We start from the raw sequence: 13,510 nt of genomic DNA on the forward strand, positions 1-13,510 counted from the left end.
GAGTTAGTCACTTCGCCCTTTAGTAAATTTGCCCCTCTGTCTACCTAGTTAGGGAGAGAAAGGCAGAGGGCTTTAGCCAGGGAGCAAGGTGAGATTTGTAAATATGCAGAAAAGGAATGTATTGTATGCATAATCTATGACCTCTTTCTTTGCTGTATAATGTATGTAAGTGAAAATAGATGGAATGAGCATGGAGTGGTTTCCTTTAGACATGCTGTTTTCTTCAGTTCCAGATTTATTTTTACATTTTAGAAACATGCCCTACAGCATCCACAGATTCCTTATTCTTATTGAAGAGAAATATCTTTCCTTGTCAGATTTCTCAGTGTATGGGTTTTTTTTTCTCTGGCATTTAAACGTTATATGTATGTAAAACTTATTGGTAGTAACAACTGAAATACATGCCCCAGGGAATGACCGAGAGTAAGGTCTAGGTTGAGGCTAAAAGGTCAGAACCATAGGTAAGCAAGCACAGTTAGAGGCAATCTAAATGTTAGGCAGGCAGCAGACAAGAAGACTAATAGGCCAGTGTTTAGCCTGACAGCAGGAATGTAGGATCACAAGGAGCTGGTAGGTTCAAGAGCACAGGCAGGCATTATCATTATACCAAAGTATAAAAAAAAGCCAAATATAATTTATAACTTTAATTTGTTCACACAGTAACACCATGCACATGTTGCATAGAGAACTTTAAGAATACCACATGCAACCTTTACACGGCCCAATCAGGAAATAACTAAAAACAGATCAGGGAACAGCAGTAAAGCCGTTTTAAAGTGTAATAGCTGATACCTCCATTTGGATATCTATAACAGGCATGCAAGGACGGAATGGAGTCTTATTAAAGTCTAGAAAAACCAGTGGCTGGAATCTTCGCCAGCAGACTTTGCAGTAATGGGGCACCACATGTTCTATGTAAGACAAGAACATTCAATTTTTCTAACCTGGGCTTGCACACAAAAAAGACTTAACTTACAAGGTGGTATTTAATAATTGTATTTGCACAATAGTACAACAATAGTACAAAAAAAGCAGATATACTGCAATGGCCACAGAATAAGAATTACCCCAACGTTTCGGGAATAAGCCCTTTTCAAGGGGAATTTTGGTGTGTCTAGCTAAGTGAGCGCTATAAATACTCCAAACAATTGAGCACAGGATAGCTCCGATTTTGTGCGCTTCAAACATCCTGGTGCATGACGTCACATCCGCTATTGTCACTTCCCTGGCCATCATGTCCAGGGGAATTACACTTAGCAAAGCATTACACTCACATTGCTAGAATCCCTTTCCTACTAAGTATCAGCAAAACCAGCATGTATAATCACAGAGATACACTCTGCGATGTTATTTTCATTACTTATGATTAATATGACTTTATACAGCCCTTTATCCCTTATTACTTGGGAGTATCATTCATCAACAAAATATCACATATTGTATTTCTTATACCCCCAAAGTGGTTTAACACCATCTGTTTTTAAAGTGACAGTGTTTAGTATAAAATTAAAGTGCATTGGGTTTTATACCAGAATGCTATCTGCAAGGAGTTTGCATATTCTACTTATGTCTTTCTTCATTTCCTTTCACTCTAAAAACAGATGTTAGACTGTAAGCTCCACTTGGACAGTGAACTATGTAAAGCTCAATGGAATACATTGACATATATAAAAAAAAGGATGATAACAACACTTGTGGCTTGTGAAGTGCTGATTGTCAAGACTTACCTTGGTGGTCTAGTGGGGAGTAGGGACCGGCAGGGACACCCGCAGCCCTAGTCCTCTCTGTTCTGCGCCAATTCCTCCTATGGCACGCGCGGCGCACACTTCCACATTTTATGTACTTTTCATGATGATGTCGTTGTGCTTTGCCTCGAAGTTTAAATATTTAAAGGTGTTTCAGGCTAAAAATTGCCCGTTATTAGGTCTATTCTGATAGTTCCTGAGTGCGCTTAATCTGTCTGGTTTTTGATCCCTGCCTGTCTGACTTTGCCGATATCTGCTTATACCAACCTCTGCCTGCCTGACTATTCTTGAACTCTGCCTGTACCAACCCCAGCCTGTCTGACATTGCTTGAACTTGGCCTGTACAGACCCTGGCCTGTCTGACCTTGCTTGAACTCCGCCAGTACCGACCACCGCAGTGTCGGACTGGAGTAATGGGGGCCCACCGGGACTGCCACATGAAGGCCCCTCCAGGCAGTCACCGGCGGCCCCCTCCTGGCTTACCTCTGCGCGCCTCCCTCTCGGGCCTCTGTCTCATCTGCGCACTCCTGCGTGAATGCTGGTGCGGCGTGCACCTGCATGAAACGTCTGTGCAGTGCGCGCCTGTGTGAACTTCCTCGCACTGCGGGCCTGCGCTGCGCAGAGGCGCAGATGAGACTTTTTTTCAAGGGGGAGCCCAATCGGGAAAAATGGCTGGGCCGGCGGGGGCCCATGAGGGCCGGGGCCCACCGGGTTTTTTCCCGGTTTCCCGCCGGCCCAGTCCGACACTGGACCACCGCCTGTCTGACCTGCTTGAATTTTGCCTGTACCGACCCTGGTCTGCCTGACCACGCTATATTGTCTAATGTCTACTCCTTTTGAAGTTGGTGTTGCCTTCCGTCCCAAACTTGAATAACAAACGTGCCCCTTTGCTTGTCCAGAATCTTTCCATTGCTCCTCTCATATTAAGACTTGGCGGTATCTAAGTAGCTGAGGGCTCCTCCCAAGGCCAAAGGTGGCTGCTACAGGCAGAAGACTGAGCTGAGAACAGGAGTCTAGCACTAGTTCTGGATTTACCGAGCTGATCGTGACAGTGATGTGATCTGCAGGAGAGGAAAGGAAGAGGAATGACAACTTCTCTTTACTTCCTTCTGTTTGGAACAATAAAAAGGTGCTCATACGGAGTACAGCCACACAAATGATATCTACATTTCAGGCCATATCAGCAAGTATCTGGAACATTAAGGCTGTATGCTTCAAAAAATTATTGAACAAACTCAGGTCAGTATAAATGAAAAGCAAGTCCTGGAATTAGAGTCCTGCGCAGGTCCATTTTTTGGAACCCATTCCCGACCCGTACCCGCAACCTGCAATCCACAACCCGGACCCGCATTCTTACCCGCTTGGACCCGCTACCCGACCTGACCTGACCCACAAGTACCTTATCTGCAACCCAGACCCATGATCCGCTTACCATCATGAATCAGGAAGTGCTCATCAGAAGTAGGCGTGATCAGAAAAAAAGGGTCAGAGTAAAACAGGAAGTGCTTTCATTGTAAACCAGAAGCGGCATCATCGGAAGTAGACATGATCAGAAAAAAGGAGAAAAAAAATCGCTATTCAGAAGAACCGCGTCTATACCCGCACCTGGAACTTCTACCCGCAGGCTACCATAGGTTTTTGCAGGTACACGACCCACTGCAGGACTCTACCTGGAATACATCAACTAGATATAACAAACAAACATGTAGACTAGAGAATAGCCTTGACCTTTTTAAGGCACACAAATTCAAGTAAACATTTGGCCAGCACTTATCTATGTCTTCTATGACTTCTTTATTTAAGGAAACCTAAAAAATGCTATGCATTCAATTCAACCAATTACAATATAATATAATATTAATTCTGTTGAGTAAATTGCCATTCCTTGATCTCTTCTGACATGCTTCTGCAGGGGATATTTTAGATTTCTTTCCATGCACAGTACTGCCTTCTGTTCAGTGGTTTTTGGAGACCTGTGTCTTGGCTTACTGATTCAATCTGGAAATGGATTTTGGCTAAGTCAGTACAGAAAACAGGGCACTTGCCACCACACCAGACACAGTGTGCTCTGTATAGAATTAAATCTGATCATGCAGCTCCAGTACAGGGTAAACGGAGATTAGAACTGCTGCCAGGAATTACTTTTTACTGTTTCTCTTTTTAAGTTTAAAGAGATACTAACACCAGAAATAAACTCTTTTTTACATCTATTATAATATTGCCTTTGAAAGCTATTTATAACTTTGCCATAAAGTATTTGCCCAATGCTTTTACATTTACCTGTCTGATGCCCACTGTTCAACATGACCTATAGGTATCTTTTAATGTACATTCATATTTCAAAAAGTAGTTTTTGGTGTCTGTCTCAATTTAAAGTTATTTTGTTTTACCCTCTCATGTTTCCCAAGAGAGAGAAGCAGGTGAGGAAAGAGAAAAGGAACTATAATGATGAAACCTCTATAGTAACTACTGAACTAAACCCTAAAAATTAATATGGCTAAAAATGCCATATTTTAAGTACTGAACTTATTGCACCAGCCTAAAGTTTCAGCTTGTCAATAGCAGCAGTGATCCAGGACTTCAGACTTGTCAAGGGGGGTCACCATCTTGGAAACTGTCTGCAACACTCACATGCTCAGTGGCTTTGAGCAGCTGTTGAGAAGATAAGCTTAGGGGTCCTCTTAAATTATCAAGCAGAAAATTAGGATTACCTGCAATATAAACTGATACTACAGGGCTGATTATTAAATTGTGATGCTAGTTGCACTTGTTTCTGTTTTGCCATGTAGTAAATATCTGTTTTCATTACTAATCAGCCTTATATTGTGACATTTATATGATATATATGCAGTATCTTGTACATCAGTCCCTAAGTTCAGTAAGTGAAAGCGGCACAGAGCATGTGCAGTGAATCAGCAGAAAAAAAAATATAGGTAGCTAAAGGGACATTTTTGGAGGCACAGATCTTTAAATATAGGTAGCTAAAGGGACATTTTTGGAGGCACAGATCTTTACTGCTAAAGGGCCGTGGTTGCCTTGGGCTGGAACAGAATCCCAAAACATAATCTACAACATTTCTAGCCTACTTCTTTAGTTAAGCTTTGGTCGTCCTTTAAATAACGGGTACTAACATCATATAAACATCATATCAAACAGCATTCATAAACTCAAAAGTGTCAGCTATAAATGCAGTTTGTGCTCCTTGGAAGTAGAAAACTCATGCAGACTTTTTTTTATATAAATAAAGGTGATTTTTATTTCATCATAAAATTCCAGTTTATGTTATTTTGATGAAATTAGTCAGCTCCTGTTGAGTCGGGAAACTTTCCAATCCGTCTACAGTTGGTTCACCTTTATGTTAACTTTTAGTATGTTGCAAAATGTTTAATTGTAAGCAACTTTTCAACCTCCCGTCATTTTTTCCTTCTTTATAGTTTTTTTTTAAATTATTTGCCTTCTTCTTCTGACTCTTTCCAGCTTTCAAATGGGGGTCTCTGACCCCATCTAAAACAAATGCTCTGTAAGTCTACACATGTATTGTTCTTGCTACTTTTTATTACTCATCTTTCTATTCCGGTCTCTCCTATTTAAATTCTAGTCTCTCATTCAAATCAGTGCATGGTTACTAGGGCAATTTGAACCCTAGCAACCAGACTGCTGAAATTGCAAACTGGAAAGCTGCTGAATAAAAAGCTAAATAATTCAAAAAACACAAATAATAAAGAATGGAAACCAATTCAAATTGTCTCAGAATATCATTCTCTACATCATTCTTATAGTTAATTTAAATGTTAACAACCCCTTTAAGTGTCCAGTGGCACTAAATGCACCACACGTAAGATGCTACACAATTTTTTTGTTAATAAAATAACTTTTAAAGTGACATTTCTTTATTTTTTTCTACATGGTCATTAACACTTGTGTCCAGATCAGTTTAAGTTTAGGGCACTTTCACCAAATATGTAGATGGAAAACCAATATTACCACAATGCCCAGCAGGAACAGATAGTTGTCTAAGCATAAATTCTACTTAATTTTTGTGGTACTAAGTACCATTGGTACATAGGCTTTATTTTGGATTAGTGTCTAGTTTAGCTGTCAAAAGTATGGGAGAGAAGGCCAAGTTCCAGTCTAGTTTTGCGTGCTATATTTTGTTTTTGAAGCCTCCTTTTAATGGAGCATGATGGTGGAGCAGATTTCCCTGATATAGGGTGTCACAAGGCAGTGCTCATGAGATAGCCAAGCCCCAATGAATTCCAGCACTTCAGGGTTGCCAGGTTGGCGGTTTCCAGACAAATTGGGCTACTAATTTAAAGCCCAGGCAGGTTTTGAAAGTAAAAACTAGCCAAGGTACGGGTTTGGGCTACTATTAAGGCCTTTGACTGGTTTGTACTTTGTAACCACTGGAAAAAATCAATTTAAGATCTGGGGTATATATGGCCAGTCAAAAAAGGGCCATGGTTTCTGGGGCACAATAGTCAAAAAATTAAAAAGATCCCATAAACTCGTTATCATAAAAAGCTAATTTTATTAAAAAAAATCATTAAAAGAGTAAACATACAGACCCCATGGTATTCCGCCTTATGCGTTTCATACCTTCTGGTACTTAATCATAGGTGTTGAAACCTTGGAAACCAGACAACGTTTTTTCTTTCCCTAATGTGACATGTGTGTCTGCCAATGCATGTTGGGTTATGTAGTTTATTTAACAATTTGCCGACTGCCAAGTTTAATGTAAGACTACAATACCCAGCATGCAATGGGACTGACTCGTGTAGAAGTCGGGAGTTATCAGATTTTGGGCTCTGTACCCCAGTCTCCTGTCACTCTTAAGCATTCTTGCATTTTGCAGGGACAGGGACTCAATTTCAGACAATTTGGGGCAAAAATCTGCTGGCAACCAAGATGTCTAGAGGTTGACCTGTTTTACCAATATTTATTGAAATTGTATATGTATTCAGTCCTTATGGGACCCCTATACCTCCTGGACTCCCCTCTGTAGTTACAACCCTGGTGACAGGCAAATCTGTCCCATTTTGCTTAATGTAAAAATTTGAAAACGGTTATATTTTCATATAGATGCATTTAATTTTTAGACTTTTTTTTCACTGCACATATTGTGCTATTTCTGGGCTTTTTTGAAGGGCCTCTTGACTATAGGGTTGCCACCTTTCCTGGAAAAAAAATTACAGGCCTTCCTATATCTTGTTTCTCTATTAATAACATTAGGATCAACCATAATTTTTACCGGCCAGGCTGGCAGCGCCGGATTTCAATGTGCGGCGCCCCTAGGCCGCGCGGTCCGACCAGGCGGCCGCGCGGTCCTAGCGCCCACCTCACTTCCCCTTCCCAGCGCGCCGGCGTTTTTTCGCCGGCGCAGCTGCTGTAATTGAATGGGGACGCACGCGTCCCCATAGTGCGGCTGGGCGGCATGCCGCCCCTATTTTTTTGCCGCCCTAGGCCCGGGCCTATGCGGCCTTGCCGCAAATCCGGGCCTGCAGGCTGGTAAAATACCGGCCAGGTGGCAACCCTACTTGGCTAGTTTTGGGCTGGTTTTTTAGCTGACTTTGAAAATTAGACCTGGCAACCCTGCAGCACTTGTGTGTACAAGATGTCATTGCACCACCCCTCCCAATGTCTGTGGGTATTCTCTCAAATAATTTTTGAGGTGGTTTAAAACCTTATTGTGGAAAGCTTTATAAGGTAACGTCTAAAGGTCATTAGTGCTACAAAAGGCGCTTCTGGTGAGATTGCAGAGAACGTCACTGATGATCACATGTACCTGCAGGATAATTCAGCTATATCACCCTTAGGGGTCCGTTTATTAAAGTAATTTAATTAAATCTGACTTTAAGTTTACGCATGTTATCGCTGAGTATATTTTTCCGCCAGAATATTCGCAGCGACTAAGTTTACTAAACAGCGATGCGCTCAGAAGTCATTGCAATCACTTGTGGTAACTACGTTAACGAACCAGCTTACGTTAGTGGTAATTTTAGCGTGTTGTGAATTTTCTGGCGACAAATTACATTTTTGCGAATATTTATGCTATAAAATAGTCTTGTTTTATGGTGGTTATTATGGCAATTTTTACGGTGACATTTATGGCCAGAGATGCATCTTCAAAACTCATAAACTTTATTGACTGATGATTATACCATCCAACAACATCACCAGAGTAACAGCAATCAAACATGTCTGCATCATATAAACCCTTCTGCCAATAGAATCATAGGAACAAGAAATGATACCAGTCAATCTCTTTGCTTCATAGAAATGCACAGTTTAATGTAGCCAATCACAATGAAACCAAAAAAGTGTAGAGGCTGACGAATCCTTGGACTGTGATGCCGCTGCCAATAATACACCTCTGAGCTGAAACTGCTGCTGTTGCAACAGATAGAAGCAGAAGCCAAAACATCCTGTCAGCAATAGCTACAGATCTGTCTTCTGTCAGCAAAGAATGATGGGTAAAAAATAAAAGTATTATGGGATATTTCCTGCCCTTTGAGAATTTTCTGCTGACTTTGAGAATTTTCTGGCAAAAAAATACTTTCACGCCACTACATAGGTGGCGGTAAAATTTGGCGAATATTCTTGAGTAAATTTTGTACATTTCGCTGTTTAGTGAACCAGGCGTTAATGTGTACGTAGCGTTATTTTCAGCAAATGTGATAACTGCCAAAAAAATATTTTTGCGCAAGAAAATTTGCAAATTTATATTTACCTCAGGTTAGTAAACTGGCGAAAACATATTCGGCGATAAATTTGTCTATATTTTATGAGCATATTTTTACCGCGATTTAGTTAACGGACCCCCTTCGTTTTCAGCCAGGCCCGGCCTGGCAATCTGAGGGGCTGCTGTAAATTGCCATAGCAAGTGACTATTTATTGGGCTGGTGGGGGGCGGTTTTGGCTGATATGTGGCTTGTTTAGACCTCTGTGTAGTTGAAGTGCAAGGGCCTATTTTGAATCTGAGTCCAGAGCTGTATTTCAGCGGTACTATCCCTCCCCACCCACTGAGGCGATACAGCTGTCACCTTGATACTAGTAAGCGCCCCAGGAACGAAGCGCACGGGGAAAGCGTATATTGACATTCCAGTAGGGGGCGCGTATTACCGCCGAGCCCGCACTGACATTAGCAGCAGCCGCAGCCACACGGAAGGGGAGAAATCACGCACGGTGCTGCACCTCTTTGCGCGGCAGGAAGAAGCTTTCCACTGCCCCATCCCGGTGCTGCTGTAACCTGCACACGCTGTTGGGGGTGGGGCTCAGTGGGAGGAGGTTTGTACGGTGCTGAGCCCCGCTGCGAAGAAGACAGCACAGCCTGGTGTCACCTGCAGCCCCCTCACCTCCGACATCAGCTGACGGCTCTCTTTACAGCTGCCCCACCTCTCCACCGCTGCTCACCGCTCTGCAGTCCTCGGACCCACGGGAGGCGCCTTTATGTGTTAACGGTGGGTGCAATAGCGGCTGTCCCTCCCCGATTGCATGTGATGTGTACAGGCAGGGTCACCATTGGCTTTCATTATCCCATTCCAGGAGCAGATTCCATAGTCCGGGCTGTAATGAGTCCTGGAGCTGCTCGCTCATTGCTCAGAGGCTCTGGGCTGACAGGAAAGCTCTGCATACATCTATATATTGCATTAAGTAGCTGATATTCAACTGTTACCTCCAGGAAACCTTGCCTTGTTGCAAGTTATAGTTCAGCGGCCGGGAGCCTGCAAGCTAAATTAAAGCATGGAAGGCGCGCAGAATAGGGGAGAAAACCATATACATAAGGGGAGGGGTGGGATGGGTAAAGTGCCATTATAGCTGGGACATTGATACGTGACAGAAGCCCTTGCACATCTGCTGCTGTTTTGCACAGGTCGCTTCCGGTTTCTGGTTGTTGTTGCTATTTTTCGAAGAGGGGAAAAAAACCCCCCCAAAAAACAGAACTTATGAATTTCCCCGCCCCCCACCCAGGAAGCTGAGCTGTAGTAAAGTGAGGGAAGAAGAAGATAGCAAAATAATGTGGTGTGTTTGTCATTTCCTTTCTCTGAAGAACACCTGTGGCTGCAAAGCATGTCATGCAATGTGCACATTCACATCATTGCCTAATCCTCTCATTTGGGTTTATCATGTACAGGGCAATTTACCTCAGGGCTGTACTTATTACACAGAGGCCCCAGTCATGCCGCTGAGCTTCGTATCATGCCATGGCATGGATTTCCACAGTAGTCAGGCTGGATTCTGTTTTCAGAGGGGAAAAATTGTAGATTAGCTAGTTGAATTGAAATGCCTTTCTGCTGGTTTCATGGAAATCACAGACATCCTGAGACATAGAGATAAAATAAGGGATGCATTTGTTGGGTTAGACAAGAACTGCTGCGCATACAGTAACCTTCTTATCTAGTGTTCTATACATTTATAACACTGGTAAAATGGCAACATATTCAGTGGCGCGGTGAAAAGACATCGCCAAACGAACGGATCTTTCCCCCGATATATCACTTAACGGCAGGGCTATATCGGGGGAAATCTGAACGTTCGGCCCTATATACGGTTCGGTCAGGAGAAAAATCAAACCTTCCCGATCGTTATCGTGTCCAGATATCGATCAGAAAGACCCATCGGAAGCTTCCATACACGGGCAGATTAGCTGTCAAATTAGTCTAAACGACCGATATCGGCAGCTTTATCTGCTCGTGTATGGCCACCTTTAGACCAGTTTTAGTCACACTGCCTCATCATCATGTACCTATCGGGACAGGCCATTCTGCGATCCTATTTAATTGCTGTTAGACTCAAATCATTAGCCCAGGTCTGTTTCTTGATGGGTTCCTTTAAGGAGAAGAAAAGTCGTTTCACACTTGGGGGTGCCATATTTTGGGCACCCCCAAGTGAATGTATTTACTTACCTGAAATCCCGGGCTGGTGCGCCTATCAGGAGAAAACTGCACCGCTCGGGGTTATTTCAATGAGCACCACGGAGCAATCCTCTTCTGGCTTCTTCTTTCTTCAAATTTACCTGGGCAGACTCATGCGCAGTAGAATGAAATAACCGGCTTTTCACTGTAATCCGCATGCACAGCCACGAGAAGAAAGAAGCAGCCGGAAGAGGATCGATCTGTGGTGCTCGCTGGAATAACACCGGGCTAGTGCAGTTTTCTCTTGATAGGAGCACCAGCCCAGGGTTTCAGGTAAGTAAATACATTCACTTGGAGGTGCCTAACATTTGGCACCCCCAAGTGTGAAACGACTTTCCTTCTCCTTTAAGGGTAATGGAACACAAGGCCCAGTTGCAGTTTGGTTGAACACCATGCAGGATCGGCCTATGTCTGGCCACCTTTAAGCTGTCAATACAAGGGACAATAAAAGCTGCTGACTTAGTCCCTCTAGACCAAGATGACCGCTTTTTGGCTTGTGTATGTAGGCCCCAGATTTGGCCCATTTAGTGGGTGGTCAAATTAGCCCCAAATCTACTTGTTTGGCTACCTCCCCAGACTAGGGGATCTGGAAGTGAATGACCGGCTTAACACAGCGCACAGTGCACAATATGTTGGCGCCCTAAAAATACATGTTGATAATAATAATAATATAGGAATACTAGACAATCTAAAATCTATATGGAAAAGGGCGTTGCAGCAAAAAAAACTGATTTTTTAAATATGTAACTAGTAGAAAACTGAAGCAGGATGGGTGGGACCATTGTTGTCAGGGGGGGGGGCAGTAGCAAAGATTCTGAACTGTTATTTTTCATCTGTCTACACAAATGAGGAACCAAGTAATGAAGGGTTCCTTCTAAATAGTCCCAGTTCTATTAATTCAACAAATGATGCATGGTTCTTACAAGGGGAAGTTCAAAAGAGACTAGTACATGTAAAGATAAATAAAGGTCCTGGACCAGATGTTGTTGACCTGGAGGTGGGCAATGAAAGTACCATTTATTTTTTTGCTGATGATATCCAAGGCTATAGTGATACTAAAATCGACAGTTATTATTGATATTGGTATATATAATTTCGGTGGGTGTGTATGTGTGTAGGTATGTGTGCTGCAATTCATTTGGAGGGGTTGAACTTGATGGACTTTGATCTTGTTTCAATCCAACTTACAGTCAAATGAAAACGTTTGGGAACCCCTCATGAGAAAATGTATTTAATGTGGCCAATTGCAAATTGCAGCTTGCAATTATATATTAAAAGGAAGTTGCTACTTTGAAAGCTCAGCCAATGATAAAAAAACTCCAAAGAATTAAGAGGGGTTCCCAAACTTTTTTTCATATGACTGTAACTATGTAACTATCTAGAAGTAAGCTACTTTTATTGTCATGCAGGTTGTTCACTGAAGGGCAACCATTGCAAAAATGAAAATGTAATATAACCTTCATCTCATGGAATTAGGAACTTTGCCAATAAAATCAACTAAAAAGAATGTATTGTTTGTGAAATAATCAAGTTACTCTTTTTTAGCTGTCTTTATCCATCTGTCTCTCTACATACAGCTTTGTGTCAGAGTCAGTTATTTTTAAAGATTTAATACATTGTCTGGATTAATCACTAATGTATTTGGCAATCAGATTCTGTTTCCTGCATCTCAATGTAGATAGACTGATTGCTGAGAATAAATAGGCAGATTGCTGGGAGTGGGATATGGAAGAGTAGCTTGTTTATTTTAGAAGCAATGAAGCGCCTGTTAAATTTTCAAAATAGATTTGCTAAAGACCTAAACACATATAATCTATAAAATAAAGTAGTTTTCTAACATTCCCCTTGAATGTAACCCTTCTGTAAGCTCTCTATTTTTTTTCAATATATCCTCATTCTTCTTTTCCTATATTTTACTCGGCTGACATTTTGTGGCTTAGTAAAACAAACAAGAAAAGTCTATGGTTTGAATCATTGTCTACAAATATATAATTTCTCTTTTCAATCATTATTTGTAATTTTATTGTCGACTTTTTGTGATTTAGTAGGATAAATGAGAATACTTCATGCCGTCCTTAATAATTAAAAGAAACGGATGCCATATTTTATATCAAAATCTGCTTTGCACTAACACACAAGGACATGTATTTATTTGATTTGTCATGGTTTTTGCCTCTTGCGTCTGAATATCATATTTGACAAATGAAACTGCTGCTGTGGAATAATAGACAACAGTGATGCAATGTTATTTATCTTAATAGATGTCTGTTTTTTCTTGATAACTGAAGGCCTCTATACATGTTCCAATTGGGTATGCTCTTCAGCTGATGAGCCCACTGGCCATATGGATGAAGAGCATATGTTCCTAGAGTCCTAAACAATATGGCTGCCTTTCTTTTTTTATGTTATTTCAGGTCTGGCGGTTGATCTTCACTGTTGATGCAACATGCCCAGCCAGCGTGGTGCATCCACATATGGAAAATTTTCAAACCATCCAATATCCATAGTAAATAAATATTGGTCAGGATCAGCAGATCACCATACTTCTGACCTTAAAGCAATCATATGTTACTGTGCAAAGGGAAGTGGGTTTTGGAAATAAAATAAGACATTTGAGCATTTTATGACCATGTAGTGATTATTAACCTTATTTACATTAACGTACTGGTTGTTTTGCAAGAACGATGCAGTAGCAGTATTGCTGCTATATGCTTTTCCTCTGTATTGTTGTGCAATAAGCTTTGGTGTACCCCAATCCACCGAGCTTCTAATTGATGCTGATCCGTAGCAGCAGTGTCCTTTGTATCAATAAGCTAGCCATACATGTGCCAGTTAGGTTCTGCTGGGTGGCTG

At 41.7% G+C, this 13,510-nt stretch overlaps 1 protein-coding gene across 2 annotated transcripts in view; it reads left to right on the top strand.

The window, feature by feature from the left end:
* Positions 1-8,931: 8,931 nt before the first annotated feature.
* The window catches only part of mbp.L (myelin basic protein L homeolog), a 115,072-nt gene continuing 110,493 nt past the window's right edge, over positions 8,932-13,510 (top strand). For both annotated transcript variants that reach the window (XM_018266683.2, XM_018266684.2), the window contains exon 1: positions 8,932-9,202. The gene's annotated coding sequence lies outside the window, so the exon portion shown is untranslated. The remainder of the gene's footprint in view (positions 9,203-13,510) is intronic.

Source organism: Xenopus laevis, chromosome 6L, assembly GCF_017654675.1.
Source record: "Xenopus laevis strain J_2021 chromosome 6L, Xenopus_laevis_v10.1, whole genome shotgun sequence".
NCBI classification, from domain to species: Eukaryota; Metazoa; Chordata; class Amphibia; order Anura; family Pipidae; genus Xenopus; species Xenopus laevis.